This window comes from Babylonia areolata, chromosome 20 (genome assembly GCF_041734735.1).
Source record: "Babylonia areolata isolate BAREFJ2019XMU chromosome 20, ASM4173473v1, whole genome shotgun sequence".
Taxonomy (NCBI): domain Eukaryota; kingdom Metazoa; phylum Mollusca; class Gastropoda; order Neogastropoda; family Buccinidae; genus Babylonia; species Babylonia areolata.
The window spans coordinates 6801567-6819066 of NC_134895.1; the positions used below are offsets into that span (position 1 = coordinate 6801567).

Below are 17500 nucleotides of genomic sequence, written 5' to 3' on the forward strand. Positions count from 1 at the left end.
TCTTTCTTTCTAGCCTCTCTCTCTTTCCTCTCTCTCTTTGGCCGTCTGTATCGCCCTCTCTCTCTTTCTTTCTTTCTAGCCTCTCTCTCTCTGGCAGTATGTATCACCCTCTCACTCTTTCTCTCTTTCTCTCTCTCTCCCCTCTCTCTCTCACCGTCTGTATATCTCTCAGCCTTTCTCTCTCTCTGTAGCTCTGAAAACGAAAAAAATAAACTCTGAACTTGAATCTCTGACACAAAAAAGTGGATGATCTTGAAGGCCAGTCCAAACGGAACAATATTAATTATTTTTTTTAATTATTGTTCATGGTATCTCTCGTAGAGATAATGAAACATGGCAAGACTGTGAAGACCGCGTTCAGGACAGTCACGCTCACTGACCCACTAAGAGTTATCTGATGATATACAATTTGATGGTGTGCATAGGGTTAATTCAAAACCAAACTCCCCCCCATAGTGGCACGTTGCACATTCTCTGTCTCACCGTCAGTTCGCCCTGCCCGCACCCCCTGTGTGTGTCAGTGCCAATGATAGAGGCACAGACACAGGTGCAGCCCCAGTCCTGACAGGGACACAGGAGAAACACAGACGGAACAACAAGACAACACCTGCAGCAATGCTCACTACACCCCCCCCCCCCCCCCCCGCCAACCCTTCTCTCAACCTCCCCCCCCCCTCCGACGCCCCCTCCCCCCCCCCCAACCCCCCCACACGCACCCCAAAACTGTGCCGTCTTCCTGACTGTACTGTAGTCCCGTGTTGCCAGTGTTGTCTGATTCCTACAGCGCATAGAGCTTCACGAATATGCGCTATAGCAAGACATCTTAATAAATAAATAATTAAATAAATACCTTCCTCCACACTCCCTCCTCCTCCACTCCCACCCCCAACATATCCGCCTGCTTCCTTCCACTTGTTAAAAAAAAAATCTTTATTTGATTTATGTCTGTCTCATTAATTAAATAATCAATCAATTCGTGTAAAAAAATGATGTCGACAGTACAGACGCTTGAAAACAAAAACAAAATGAATTAAACTTTCTTTAAAGAAAAAGGATAAAAGGAAAAATGGGAGAAAAAATAACATTAACACACACACTCTCTCTCTCTCTCTCTCTCTCTCTCTCTCTCTGTGTCTAACACACACACACACACACACACACACACACACACTCTCTCTCTCTCATCACTCACTCACACACACAAACACACATATAGGGCTCCAGTGCACACCCACACGCACGCACGCACACACACACACACACACACACACACACACACACACACACACACGCACACACATACACACACACACACACTCTCTCTCTCTAACACACACACACACACACACACACTCTCTCTCTCTCATCACTCACACACACAAACACATACACACATACAGGGCTCCAGTGCACACTCACACGCACGCACGCACAGACACACACAGAGACACACACACACACACACACAAATTACACACATGCACACAGAGCTCCAGTGGACAGGCGAAATCTTGGAAACGCATTCAAAACTAACGTTTACCGATTTAATGAGCACCGTCCAACCTCTTGGCGTGCACGTTGGCTGGGGTCTGGTTGTCGCTACCCATGTCTGGGATATACCGGCAGCAAGACATCTCAATGCTGGAACATACCCCGGCGTCATGGGGTCTGGTTGTCGCTACCCATGTCTGGGATATACCGGCAGCAAGACATCTCAATGCTGGAACGTTCCCCGGCGTCATGGGGTCTGGTTGTCGCTACCCATGTCTGGGATATACCGGCAGCAAGACATCTCAATGCTGGAACATACCCCGGCGTCATGGGGTCTAGTTGTCGCTACCTATGTCTGGGATCTACCGGCAGCAAGACATCTCAATGCTGGAACATACCCCGGCGTCATGGGGTCTGGTTGTCGCTACCTATGTCTGGGACATACCGGCAGCAAGACATCTCAATGCTGGAACATACCCCGGCGTCATGGGGTCTGCTTGTCGCTACCCATGTCTGGGACATACCGGCAGCAAGACCTCTCAATGCTGGAACGTTCCCCGGCGTCATGGGGTCTGGTTGTCGCTACCTATGTCTGGGATATACCGGTAGCAAGACATCTCAATGCTGGAACATACCCCGGCGTCATGGGGTCTGGTTGTCGCTACCCATGTCTGGGACATACCGGCAGCAAGACCTCTCAATGCTGGAACGTTCCCCGGCGTCATGGGGTCTGGTTGTCGCTACCCATGTCTGGGATATACCGGCAGCAAGACATCTCAATGCTGGAACATACCCAGGCGTCATGGGGTCTGCTTGTCGCTACCCATGTCTGGGATATACCGGCAGCAAGACATCTCAATGCTGGAACATACCCCGGCGTCATGGGGTCTGGTTGTCGCTACCTATGTCTGGGATATACCGGCAGCAAGACATCTCAATGCTGGAACGTTCCCCGGCGTCATGGGGTCTGGTTGTCGCTACTCATGTCTGGGATATACCGGCAGCAAGACATCTCAATGCTGGAACATACCCCGGCGTCATGGGGTCTGCTTGTCGCTACCCATGTCTGGGATATACCGGCAGCAAGACATCTCAATGCTGGAACATACCCCGGCGTCATGGGGTCTGGTTGTCGCTACCTATGTCTGGGATATACCGGCAGCAAGACATCTCAATGCTGGAACATACCCCGGCGTCATGGGGTCTGGTTGTCGCTACCCATGTCTGGGATATACCGGCAGCAAGACATCTCAATGCTGGAACCCGGCGTCATGGGGTCTGCTTGTCGCTACCCATGTCTGGGATCTACCGGCAGCAAGACATCTCAATGCTGGAACATACCCCGGCGTCATGGGGTCTGGTTGTCGCTACCCATGTCTGGGATATACCGGCAGCAAGACATCTCAATGCTGGAACATACCCCGGCGTCATGGGGTCTGGTTGTCTTACCCATGTCTGGGATATACCGGCAGCAAGACATCTCAATGCTGGAACGTTCCCCGGCGTCATGGTCAGTTGGCAAGACAGCTGTGCTGAAGACCCGCACACTGTCCGCAACAATTAGCACGTGACGGCCAGTCCGCAACAATTAGCACGTGACGGCCAGTCCGCAACAATTAGCACGTGACGCCAGTCCGCAACAATTAGCACGTGACGGCCAGTCCGTGACTATTATCCCGTGACGGCCAGTCCCGAAACATGATTACGTGACGGACGGTCCCGAAACATGATCACGTGACAGACGGTCCCGAAACATTATGACTTGACGGAGAGTCCCGAAACATTATCACGTGACGGCCAGTCCCGAAACATGATTACGTGACGGACGGTCCCGAAACATTATCACGTGACGGACAGTCCCGAAACATTATCACGTGACGGCCAGTCCCGAAACATGATCACGTGACGGCCAGTCCCGAAACATGATCACGTGACGGACAGTCCTGTCACAGAAAGGTGTGGATCCAGTGGAATGTCTCTGAATGTATGGCTTTGACAGGGCTGCTGCTGCTGCTGCTGCTTGTGTGTGTGTGTGTGTGTGTGTGTGTGTGTGTGTGTGTGTGCGCGCGCGCGCACACACATATGTCTGTGTGGAGGATACAAAGTATGCACTTAGTGCAGCATCCGTGTATACATACGTCGTTCATAAATAGGAAGTATGTAAATGCTCCTCCTTTCTTTCTCAAGTCAGTCTTGACATCTGGTACTCTCTCTCCCTTTAACACACACACACACGCACACGCACACGCTGGCGTGGGCAGTCTCTTTCTTTTTCCAAACTCACTCTCTCTCTTCCTATGTAATTCTGGCTGGCTGTTAACCAATCTGTGTCTCTGTCTCTGTCCAAAGAGCCAGGGCTCTTTGCTCTTTCTGTCTCTCCGTCTCTGTCTCTCTCTCTCAGCTGCTTTAATCTCGCATGGAACACTAACCATTTTCAACAGCACATCTCGATGTATCAGCAGAGTGTTTGACATCGGATAAAAACGTGAGCAGCTCAACGAAAGAACAATACACACACGTATCCAACCTTTAGCCGGGATGTGGCACGAACCGTTACTCTGACAGACAAATGCCTCGGAGCAAGAGTAACTGCCCCTCTCTGTGGCATCCGAGCGCGGCGAGACTGAAATTTCTTTTGCGCAACCCCTCAGTTCGATAGATCCTGTCAGCCACACCCAAAATAAACTGGGCGGACAGTCCTGCGATACCGACTCCCCCCAAAAAGAAAGAAAGAAATAAAGTAAAAAGCAGAAGGTCAACGATCTCTGGCTTCCCTCACAATCTGCATGTTCTTCCTTATCACCCCAGTCAGACGGTGCCTCAAATCTGCAGACTTCACTTTTTGTTGGAAGGATCTTGCTGGAGTGGAACAGCTGGTGTGACCGACTTAAGAGTGGCTGACACGGCCGAGGCGATCGCACAGTTGGAGGGTGGGGTGGGTGGGGGGGGGGGGTTTCAGGGGTGGTGCGCAGGGTGGGGTTAGTATGGGTGGTGGGTGTAGGGGTGCGGGAAGTTGTTTCAAACGGGTGGTGGACAGGGTGGGGGGCAGTATAGATGGTGGGTGGGGGTAGGGGTAGGGGAAGTTGTTGTTAAACGGGTGGTGGATAGGAGAGGAGGCGGGGTGCATATGGATGGTGGGTAGTGGGTGTAGGGGTGGGGAAAGTTGTTTAAAACGGGTGGTGGATAGGAGAGGGGGGAGGGTGCAGTATGGATGGTGGGTGTAGGGGTGTGGGAAGTTGTTTAAAACGGGTGGTGGATAGGAGAGGGGGGAGGGTGCAGTATGGATGGTGGGTGTAGGGGTGGGGAAAGTTGTTTAAAACGGGTGGTGGATAGGAGAGGGGGCGGGGTGCATATGGATGGTGGGTGGTGGGTGTAGGGGTGGGGAAAGTTGTTTCAAACGGGTGGTGGACAGGGTAAGGTGCATATGGATGGTGGGTGTAGGGGTGGGGGAAGTTGTTTAAAACGGGTGGTGGACATGGTGGGGTGCAGTATGGATGGTGGGTGGTAGGTGTAGGGGTGGGTGAAGTTGTTTAAAACGTGTGGTGGACAGGACGGGGGGTTGGGGATGGGGGGGGGGGGTGCAGTATGGATGGTGGGTGGTGGGTGTAGGGGTGGGGGAAGATGTTGTTAAACGGGTGGTGGCCAGGAGAGGGGGGAAGGTGCAGTATGGATGGTGGGTGTAGGGGTGGGGGAAGTTGTTTAAAACGGGTGGTGGATAGGAGAGGAGGCGGGGTGCATATGGATGGTGGGTGATGGGTGTAGGGGTGGGGAAAGTTGTTTCAAATGGGTGGTGGACAGGGTGGGGGGGCAGGGCAGTATAGATGGTTGGTGGGTGTAGGGGTAGGGGAAGTTGTTGTTAAACGGGTGGTAGATAGGAGAGGGGGCGGGGTGCATATGGATGGTGGGTGGTGGGTGTAGGGGTGGGGGAAGTTGTTTAAAACGGGTGGTCGATAGGGGGGTGGGGGTGGGGGTGCAGTATTGATGGTAGGTGGTGGGTAGGGTGGGGGAAGTTGTTTCAAACGGATGGTGGACAGGACGGGGGGTTGCGGGTGGGGAGGGCGTGCAGTATGGATGGTGGGTGGTGGGTGTAGGGGTGGGGACAGTGGAGTTTGTTTAAAACGGGTGGTGGACAGTATGGACGGTGGGTGGTGGGTGTAGGGGTGGGGATAGTGGAGTTTGTTCAAAACGGGTGGTGGACAGTATGGACGGTGGGTGGTGGGTGTAGGGGTGGGGACAGTGGAGTTTGTTTAAAACGGGTGGTGGACAGTATGGATGGTGGGTGGTGGGTGTAGGAGTGGGGTAAGTTGTTGTTAAACGGGTGGTGGACAGGAGGGGCGGTGGGTGCAGTATGGATGGTGGGTGGTGGGTGTAGGGGTGGGGAAAGTTGTTGTTGAACGGGTGGTGGATAGGAGAGGGTGCGGGGTGCATATGGATGGTGGGTGGTGGGTGTGGGGGTGGGGAAAGTTGTTTCAAACGGATGGTGGACAGGGTAGGGTGCAGTATAGATGGTGGGTGGTGGGTGTAGGGGTGGGGGGAGTTGTTTAAAACGGGTGGTCGATAGGGGGTGGGGGTGGGGGTGCAGTATTGATGGTAGGTGGTGGGTAGGGTGGGGGAAGTTGTTTCAAACGGATGGTGGACAGGACGGGGGGTTGCGGGTGGGGAGGGCGTGCAGTATGGATGGTGGGTGGTGGGTGTAGGGGTGGGGATAGTGGAGTTTGTTTAAAACGGGTGGTGGACAGTATGGATGGTGGGTGGTGGGTGTAGGAGTGGGGTAAGTTGTTGTTAAACGGGTGGTGGCCAGGAGAGGGGGGGGGGGGGGCAGTATGGATGGTGGGTGGTGGGTGTAGGAGTGGGGAAGATGTTGTTAAACGGGTGGTGGCCAGGAGAGGTGGAGGGGGGGGGGTGCAGTATGGATGGTGGGTGTAGGGGTGGAGGAAGCACAAACAAAAGCACAAAACAAGTGTCTTCGCTGCTGCAGTTGCCAGGAAGTGACGAATGGAACTGATCTGACGGAGAACGCCAAAGGCAGATCTGCAGATGTGAGTGATGTGATTATCAACAGACGTATCATCAGAGATTATGAATCCAAGGTTGCGTGCAGAAGAGGAGAACAAAATGTCAGTTTCCAACACGAGTGGCAGGTGGTCTTTTATACATGTTTATATTTTTTTTCATTTACTTGTCAGAGCAAATAAATATTCTTCTCGTCAGTAAAGAAACAAGGAGAGAAGGACAGAGAGAGAGAGAGAGAGAGAGAGAGAGAGAGAGAGAGAGAGAGACTCAAACAGACACACATTCACACAGACAGATAAACAGACAGACAGACAGACAAGGGATAATGCTACATGTTCAAAAACAAGACAAGAATAGAGTTTACAGGCTTAAAAAATAAAGAAAAAAACCAAACCCGTTGACCTACTGGGCGTACAGCCAGCAAAGAGCAGTTGGCGGAAAGACTTCCTCACACACACACACACACACACACACACACGCACACACACACACACACACACACATACACACAGACACACTCTGTGTGAGCAGCATATCTGTTGCAAATGCCTGTTACCAACATTACCGATGTTCTTTTTATCCATCAGTCAATGTCTTTGTCCCTGCCTCCTCCTCCACGTCCTCCTCCTCCTCCAAGCATGCTATATATTGCCCCGCTTGATTCTAAAAAACAACAAGAATGCAGACTGTCGTGCTGTTCTGATTCATTTCATTAAAAAAAACAAAAAACAAAAACAAAAAAAAAACAAAAACAAAAACAAAACAAGAAAGCAAACTGTCGTCTTTTTCTGATTCTTTGTTACCAGAAACACCAACAAAGCAAACTGTCGTCTTTTTCTGATTCTTTGTTACCAGAAACATCAACAAAGCAAACTGTCGTCTTTTTCTGATTCTTTGTTACCAGAAACACCAACAATGCATACTGTCGTCTTTTTCTTATTCTTTGTTACCAGAAACATCAACAAAGCAAACTGTCGTCTTTTTCTGATTCTTTGTTACCAGAAACACCAACAAAGCAAACTGTCGTCTTTTTCTGATTCTTTGTTACCAGAAACATCAAGAAAGCAAACTGTCGTCTTTTTCTGATTTTTTGTTACCAGAAACATCACGAGGGACCGTTGAAATTTGTTCATGACTTATCCCATTCAATTCTCTCTCCCCCATCTCTCCCTCTGTCTCTGTCCGTTTGTCTCTCTCTTTCTCCTGTCTGTCTGTCTGTTTCTCTCAGTTTGTGTGTGTGTGTGTGTGTGTGTGTGTGTGTGTGTGTGTGTGTGTGTGTGTGTGTGTGTGTGTGTGTGTGTGTGTGTGTGTGTGTGTGTGTGTGTGTGTGTGTGTGTATCTATATATCTATCTATATATGTGTGTCTTTATTTTATATTACTGCCAGTCTGCCCCTCCTCCCTTCCAGTCCTGCCCCTCTCTTGCTCTCCCCTTCGTCACACACACTCCATCGCTTGGCATGTTGAGAAAACGGTTGGATGCAAACTGAAAGTCCGTTTCCAAACACACACACACACACACACACACACACATCAGTGCTACCTGTAAGAGGAGAGACTAGCACAACATTAGTGAAACCACACCGTGACTAAAGTTTATTTCACTTTCCGTGGCCTGTGGCAGTGGAAGAGAATTCCCTCCCACCAGTACCGACCGACAACCCCTGCCTGTTTCTGCAGGCCACTTGTCAACCGGTGTTTCCCCACCAAGGTTCAGGTTTCGTCAGAGATCATCTTTCACCATCTCTTTCTACTTCCCAGCCACGTTTGTGGAGCTTTGCTGCTGCTCCCGCCACTGTGAGCCCCACCCCCCGACCCCCACCCTCTCTCTCTCTCTCTCTCTGTGCCCCGTCATTGCACGTCGCTCTTGTCTCTCCTCTCCCCCCTCTCTCTGTGTCTCTCTCAGTGCCGCTCTCTCACTCAGCCACACACAGACACACACACACACATACACGCGAGCGCCCACAAACACACACATTTATTAGGTAAGTTGAAGTCACAGAGTATGACTGCCTACATGGCGGGGAAAAAAACGGTCATACACGTGAAAGCCCATTCCTTTACACACGAGTGAACGTGGGAGTTGCAGTCCACGAAACGAAGGGGAAGAATAAGTCACATGAATGCTAAATATGCTCAGTAATGCACGCGCGCGCACGCACATATACACACGCATATACACACACACACACACACACACACACACAGGACAGAGACAACAGAAGGGAGACAGGAGTCAGTGAAGTCAGATCAACAAAAGAGAAGGTTATCATACACACATACATATCTATCTATATAATTATCCTCTCTCTCTCTCTCTCTCTCTCTCTCTCTCTCTATATATATATATATATATATATATAATGCATACATACATACGCCAATTATAAGCTCTGTTCCAACAAATCGTAAATCCACACCCCACACCCCCGCACCTCCACATCCCTCACCTCCACACCACACCCAATGGAACACTGCAGAACGAGACATAACAAGACCTCTTCACTCTGCAGGCTCCCGTCACCTGCAACAACACTCTCCCCCCCCGCCTTTCACCCCTCCTTCACTGCACCCCCACTACCCCACCTCCAGAAGCAGATGTTGTGGGCACCAGACATTGCCGATAAGATAACCCGCACTAAATTAACAGACTTCACAGCACCTTCAACTGCCGTTTTGTCAATCTTCCGTGAAGAGAAGACGAACGATTCAGATTGAGCAACATTTTGACAAGCTAGTGGCTTTGTGTGTGTGTGTGTGTGTGTGTGTGTGTGTGTGTGTGTGTGTGTGTGTGTGTGTGTGTGTGTGTGTGTGTGTGCATTTGCGCTCGCATGTATGTGTAAGTGTGTATGTGTGAGGGAACGTCTCGTGTAAAAATTGTCAAAACAGGACCCGTTCTGATTCCAAGAATTTGGCTGGTCAGTTCATTTGGAACGGTACACGTCTGCTTTTTTCACAAAGGTGCATCCAAATCTCTTGGATCACAATTTCTTTTTCTTCTGTGTTGGAAGGTTGCAATTCCACGTTCACTAGTATGTATGACTGGGCTTTTACGTGTACGACGCCTGACGGTTTTGTTTTGTGTTTTTTTTGTTTTGTTTTGTTTTGTTTTATGCATCTAGACAGCCATACACCGCTTTCAGAGGTGTGCATGCTGAGAATGATGTTGTTTCCATGTTTTTGACCCTCCATCTAGACAGCCATGCTCCGCTTTCAGAGGTGTGCATGCTGAGAATGTTTTTGTTTCCATAATCCACTTAATGCTGACATTGATTACGGGATCTTTAACATTCATAATTATTTGATCTTCTGCATGTGTATAATTATAATATACACGCGAAGAGGCTTCAGGCAGCAGTTGCAGGCTTGCAATGTGTTGACCTGGGAGACGGGGAAAATCTCTCCATCCTTTTCTAGCCAGACAGGCGCCTGACGGGGATTCGAACCTGGGGGAAGCCTAGCATTGAAAGTCCAGCGCTTCAACCACTCGGCTGGGCCCTTTGTCAGAATAGGGCTGATGCTATTCTTAGACTGGGCCCCTTGTCAGAATAGGGCTGATGCTATTCTTAGACTGGGCCCCTTGTCAGAATAGGGCTGATGCTATTCTTAGACTGGGCCCTTTGTCGGAATAGGGCTGATGCTATTCTTAGACTGGGCCCCTTGTCAGAATAGGGCTGATGCTATTCTTAGACTGGGCCCCTTGTCGGAATAGGACTAATGCTATTCTTAGACTGGGCCCATTGTCAGAATAGGGCTGATGCTATTCTTAGACTAGGCCCCTTGTCGGAATAGGGCTGATGTTATTCTTAGACTGGGCCCCTTGTCAGAATAGGGCTGATGCTATTCTTAGACTAGGCCCCTTGTCGGAATAGGGCTGATGTTATTCTTAGACTGGGCCCCTTGTCAGAATAGGGCTGATGCTGTTCTTATAATCGGCCTGACTGTTCAAACAAACAAAACGCAAGGATAGATATTACGGATCTGATTGCAGACACGAGAACTGGAAACTTAATAAGTATGGCTTCGTCATTACGTTCAAGCTCTCCTGTCAAAGATAAGAATTTATTCTCTTTCTCTCCCTGTCTCCCTACCCCCCCCCCCCCCACCCCCACCCCATCCCTCCCTCTCTCCTTTTATTTGTGGATGAGTGGTTTCACAGAGAGGTGAAAGTCTGCACGGAACGTAAGGTCATACAAAATAATGAGCACTCACTTACACACACACACACACATTGTCAGTGATATCATTCTGTTGTGTCTTTCTCACTGTGTATCCGTGATATGATTCCCGTGTGTGTGTGTGTGTGTGTGTGTGTGTGTGTGTGTGTGTGTGTGTGTGTGTGTGTGTGTGTGTGTGTGTGTGATGTATGGATGGATCTGTCCAAGACTGTGACACCTGGAAACTGAATCTGCATCACGTTTTACCGAATCGCTTTGCGTTGTATTTATTTATTTATTATTATTATTATTTTATTTTTTATTTTTATTTTTTTATTACGCTTATAGTTGACTTCATCAAGTTAGGAGGAAGGTGGCAGAATGGTTAAGACGCTCAGCTGCCAATACAGAGAATCCGTGAGGATGTGGGGTCGAATCCCGCTCTCGCCCTTTCTCCTAAGTTTGACTGGAAAATCAAACTGAGCGTCTAGTCTTTCGGATGAGACGATAAACCGAGGTCCCGTGTGCAGCACGCACTTGGCGCACTGAAAAAGAACCCATGGCAACGAGAGTGTTGTCCTCTGGCGAAATTACGTAAAATGAAATCCACTTTCATAGGTACACAAATATGTAAGCATGCACTCAAGGCCTGACTAAGCGCGTTGGGTTATGCTGCTGGTCAGGCATCTGCTCAACAGATGTGGTGTAGCGTGTATGGATTTGTCCGAACGCAGTGACGCCTCCTTGAGAAAGTGAAACTGAAACTGTGTCTTTGAATGGAAGTGCACACAGCTTTGTTCCATTGTCGCCACAACCAAATTTCTTCCTGTGAAAGCTGAGCTGCTGCGGTGAGGAGAGAGAGAGAGAGAGAGAGAGAGAGAGAGAGACCGGGTCACCGTGACTTAGCACCACTTCCCTGTAACTGTAAATTTCTTCCTTTTTTTTTTTTTTCTTCTTCCTTCTTCTTCTTCTTCAAAGATTTGTTCCCCATGTCTCTGTGTATATTTTCGTCTTCTCTTCCCCCCCCCCCCTCCTTCTCCCCTCCCGGTATTTGTTTTTCAGACAAAGTTGAATTTTCTGTACATTTCCCAAGGAGTTTACTCTTCAGTTTCTTTGTTGTTTTTTCCCAGCTGCTCTGTGCATGTAGCAAACAGGACTGCAAACGTCATCATCCTAAAAAAACACAACCAACAACCCCGAAACAAACAACAAAACATACATAAACAACAACAACGTTGCACGGGCGTACATGCTGTCAAGGAAAAAAAATAAATATATATATATATACGAGGAACAACATTGATAAAAGTGAAAAGATGAGGGTCTGTTTTCTTCTCAAATCAGCAAACAGGTAAACCGATCGACAGTTATCTATCTCTCTATCTATACATACATAATTATTATATTATATTATGTTATATTATATTATATCACACACACACACACACACACACACACACACACACACACACACATATATATATATATATATATATATATAGAGAGAGAGAGAGAGAGAGAGAGGGAGGGAGAGAGAGAGATGGAGAAGAGAGAGAGATGGAGAGAGAGAGAGAGGGAGAGAGAGAGAGGGAGAGAGAGAGAGAGAGAGAAGAGAGAGGGAGGGAGAGAGAGAGAGAGAGAGAGAGAGAGAGAGAGAGAGAGAGAAGAGAGAGGGAGGGAGAGAGAGAGGGGAGAGAGAGAGAGAGAGAGAGAGAGGGAGGGAGATGATGGACGGAGAAGCGAATGGATGAAAACAAATTACGAGCACAGTATTAATCTATAAACAATGCTATATATATATATATATCCTCTCGTGCATGCTGCATCCCCTTCCCAGCTGCGTTTCACTCGCAGACATGTATGTAAACATTTATCTCTGTGGTTTCACCTGGTGTGGGTTGAAAGACTGCTGAAGATAATTTGCACTGCTGTCTACCTCACCGCGAAGCTTTCCACACAAACCAGGGGCCGTTTTACTTGTTAGTTCCATGGCCTTCCGTTTAACTTGATAGTTAGTTCCATGGTCTTCCGTTTTACTTGATAGTTAGTTCCATGGCCTTCCGTTTTACTTGATAGTAACTTCCATGGTCTTCCGTTTTACTTGATAGTTAGTTCCATGGCCTTCCGTTTTACTTGATAGTAACTTCCATGGTCTTCCGTTTTACTTGTTAGTTGGTTCCATGGTCTTCCGTTTTATTTGTTAGTTAGTTCCGTGGCCTTCCGTTTTACTTGATAGTTAGTTCCATGGTCTTCCGTTTTACTTGTTAGTTGGTTCCATGGTCTTCCGTTTTATTTGTTAGTTAGTTCCGTGGCCTTCCGTTTTACTTGATAGTTAGTTCCATGGCCTTCCGTTTAGCTTGATAGTTAGTTCCATGGCCTTCCGTTTAGCTTGATAGTCCCATGGTCTTCCGTTTAACTTGTTAGTTAGTTCCGTGGCCTTCCGTTTTACTTGTTAGTTCCGTGGTCTTCCGTTTAGCTTGATAGTTAGTTCCGTGGCCTTCCGTTTTACTTGATAGTTAGTTCCATGGCCTTCCGTTTAGCTTGATAGTCCCATGGTCTTCCGTTTAACTTGTTAGTTAGTTCCGTGGTCTTCCGTTTTACTTGATAGTTAGTTCCATGGCCTTCCCTTTTACTTGATAGTTAGTTCCATGGTCTTCCGTTTTACTTGTTAGTTGGTTCCATGGTCTTCCGTTTTACTTGATAGTTAGTTCCATGGCCTTCCGTTTTACTTGATAGTTAGTTCCGTGGCCTTCCGTTTTACTTGATAGTAAGTTCCATGGTCTTCCGTTTTACTTGTTAGTTGGTTCCATGGTCTTCCGTTTTACTTGATAGTTAGTTCCATGGCCTTCCGTTTTACTTGTTAGTTAGTTCCGTGGCCTTCCGTTTTACTTGATAGTAAGTTCCATGGTCTTCCGTTTTACTTGTTAGTTGGTTCCATGGTCTTCCGTTTTATTTGTTAGTTAGTTCAATGGCCTTCCGTTTTACTTGTTAGTTAGTTCCGTGGCCTTCCGTTTTACTTGTTAGTTAGTTCCATGGCCTTCCGTTTAGCTTGATAGTTAGTTCCATGGCCTTCCGTTTAGCTTGATAGTCCCATGGTCTTCCGTTTTACTTGTTAGTTCCGTGGTCTTCCGTTTTTGTTGGCTTTTCAACTAACTTCTTTACACACACACACACACACTCTCTCTCTCCCCCCTCTCTCTCTATCATATATTGTGATTTCTCTCATCATATAGTTCACAGCACAGTTACAAGGATGGCGACAGTTTAGACCAGCAATGAATACAGCTCACAGCACAGTTATAAGGATGGCGACAGTTTAGACCAGCAATGAATACAGCCCACAGCACAGTTACATGGATGGCGACAGTTTAGACCAGCAATGAATAAAGGTCACAGCACAGTTACATGGATGGCGACAGTTTAGACCAGCAATGAATACAGCTCAGCACAGTTACATGGATGGCGACAGTTTAGACCAGCAATGAATACAGCTCAGCACAGTTACATGGATGGCGACAGTTTAGGCCAGCAATGAATACAGCTCACAGCACAGTTACAAGGATGGCGACAGTTTAGGCCAGCAATGAATACAGCCCACAGCACAGTTACAAGGATGGCGACAGTTTAGACCAGCAATGAATACAGCCCACAGCACAGTTACAAGGATGGCGACAGTTTAGGCCAGCAATGAATACAGGTCACAGCACAGTTACAAGGATGGCGACAGTTTAGACCAGCAATGAATACAGCTCACAGCACAGTTACAAGGATGGCGACAGTTTAGGCCAGCAATGAATAAAGGTCACAGCACAATTTCATGGATAACGATTTGTTTCGCCATAAACGGTGTTCGCATGTCTAGTCCTAGTGAGTTATTTAAATCCAATAAATGAACTGATTCACAAAGTAAAACAGCATTTTCTAGTTCCCATGTCTCAACCGGCTGTATTTGACAATTAAAACAGCCTTATCAACAAATGGAATGAATTACTGTTCAACATATATAAACTATTCATTACACAGATGAAAGCTTTTTTTTTTTTTTTTTTTGCTTTACCAGCTAGTTCCTTGCATGCAGCAACTTAAACGGTTAGAAAAGACCAAATTCCTAAATACTCAGATGCACTAACAACAGGCATTGCACCACTATCACAAAACCACAGTTCTCTCACACTTTAACATCCACCCTTCCGAATACAATAATATTGCTTTTAGATATATTTACTTTTAACTGAAGAGATGTAAGTGCACGCTATAGACTATTCATGGCACCATGTATATCATTATCAATTACTTCTGTTGCTACTTCATTTATAAGCAAGGGGGGAAAAAAAATCATACTACATGCGTCACCTTGTTTGACTCAAGACACACATGAAATAATAACTGTGAATTTGGCACCACACTGGACTCTAGGTTTGACTGCAAGAGTGAGTGAAAGTGAAAACGCTAGAGAAGGGGGGAGGGAGAGAAGGAGAGAAAGAGAGAGACAGAGAGAGAGAAAAAAGAGATAGAAAGAGAGAGAGAGAGAGAGAGAGAGAGGGCGGGGGAAGGGGGGGAGGGGGGGGGGGGGGGGGAGACAGAACGAGGGCAGGAAGAAAATCAATGAATTTAAAACGAAAGCATCTTTACTGACGATGGAAAGGAATAAACTTATAGACCAACAGCTTCTTTTTTTTTAATTCTTTTTTTTTTTTTTCAACCGGCAGCCGTCAAGAAGAAAGAAAAAGGATGATGGAAATAAAGCAGGATTAAAAGAAAGTGATACATTCAAACTTATGCAAAAACCACACACAACAAAATACACAGTAAAAAAAACAAAACAAACCACAACAATAATTAAGGTGAAAATGACTGGGACAGGAACAGGAAGGGAGGATATACACTGAGCCTTGGACAGAGAGAGAATGAGACAGAGATACAATGAGCCTTGGACAGAGAGAGAATGAGACAGAGATACAATGAGCCTTGGACAGAGAGAGAATGAGACAGAGATACAATGAGCCTTGGACAGAGAGAGAATGAGACAGAGATACACAATGAGCCTTGGACAGAGAGAGAATGAGACAGAGATACACTGAGCCTTGGGAAGAGAGAGAATGAGACAGAAACATACTGAGCCTTGGGCAGAGAGAGAATGAGACAGAGATACACTGAGCCTTGGACAGAGAGAGAATGAGACAGAGATACACTGAGCCTTGGACAGAGAGAGAATGAGACAGAGATACACTGAGCCTTGGGAAGAGAGAGAATGAGACAGAGAAGCTTTGGACAGAGAGAGAATGAGACAGAGATACAATGAGCCTTAGACAGAGAGAGAATGAGACAGAGATACAATGAGCCTTGGACAGAGAGAGAATGAGACAGAGACACACTGAGCCTTGGACAGAGAGAGAATGAGACAGAGATACAATGAGCCTTGGACAGAGAGAGGATGAGACAGAGATACACTGAGCCTTGGACAGAGAGAGAATGAGACAGAGACACAGAGCCTTGGACAGAGAGAGAATGAGACAGAGACACACTGACCCTTGGACAGAGAGAGAATGAGACAGACACACAGAGCCTTGGAAAGAGAGAGAATGAGACAGAGATACACTGAGCCTTGGACAGAGAGAGAATGAGACAGAGACACACTGAGCCTTGGACAGAGAGAGAATGAGACAGAGATACAATGAGCCTTAGACAGAGAGAGAATGAGACAGAGATACAATGAGCCTTGGGAAGAGAGAGAATGAGACAGAGACATACTGAGCCTTGGACAGAGAGAGAATGAGACAGAGATACGCTGAGCCTTGGGCAGAGAGAGAATGAGACAGAGACACAAAGCCTTTGACAGAGAGAGAATGAGACAGAGACACACTGAGCCTTGGACAGAGAGAGAATGAGACAGAGATACAATGAGCCTTGGACAGAGAGAGAGTGAGACAGACACACAATAAGCCTTGGACAGAGAGAGGATGAGACAGAGATACACTGAGCCTTGGACAGAGAGAGAATGAGACAGACACACAGAGCCTTGGACAGAGAGAGAATGAGACAGAGATACAATGAGCCTTGGAAAGAGAGAGAATGAGACAGAGATACAATGAGCCTTGGACAGAGAGAGAATGAGACAGAGACACAATGAGCCTTGGACAGAGAGAGAATGAGACAGAGATACAATGAGCCTTGGACAGAGAGAGAATGAGACAGAGATACACTGAGCCTTGGACAGAGAGAGAATGAGACAGAGATACACTGAGCCTTGGACAGAGAGAGAATGAGACAGAGATACACTGAGCCTTGGACAGAGAGAGAGTGAGACAGACACACAATAAGCCTTGGACAGAGAGAGGATGAGACAGAGATACACTGAGCCTTGGACAGAGAGAGAATGAGACAGACACACAGAGCCTTGGACAGAGAGAGAATGAGACAGAGATACAATGAGCCTTGGAAAGAGAGAGAATGAGACAGAGATACAATGAGCCTTGGACAGAGAGAGAATGAGACAGAGACACAATGAGCCTTGGACAGAGAGAGAATGAGACAGAGATACAATGAGCCTTGGACAGAGAGAGAATGAGACAGAGACACAATGAGCCTTGGACAGAGAGAGAATGAGACAGAGACACACTGAGCCTTGGACAGAGAGAGAATGAGACAGAGATACAATGAGCCTTGGACAGAGAGAGAATGAGACAGAGACACACTGAGCCTTGGACAGAGAGAGAATGAGACAGAGATACAATAAGCTTTGGACAGAGAGAGAATGAGACAGAGATACACTGAGCCTTGGACAGAGAGAGAATGAGACAGAGACACACTGAGCCTTGGACAGAGAGAGAATGAGACAGA

General features: G+C 47.4%; 1 protein-coding gene across 1 annotated transcript in view; it reads right to left on the bottom strand.

The window, feature by feature from the left end:
- Nucleotides 1–17500, bottom strand: part of LOC143295231 (tyrosine-protein kinase transmembrane receptor Ror2-like) — a 170756-nt gene that overhangs the window by 42358 nt on the left and 110898 nt on the right. The gene's annotated exons all lie outside the window — the stretch shown is intronic.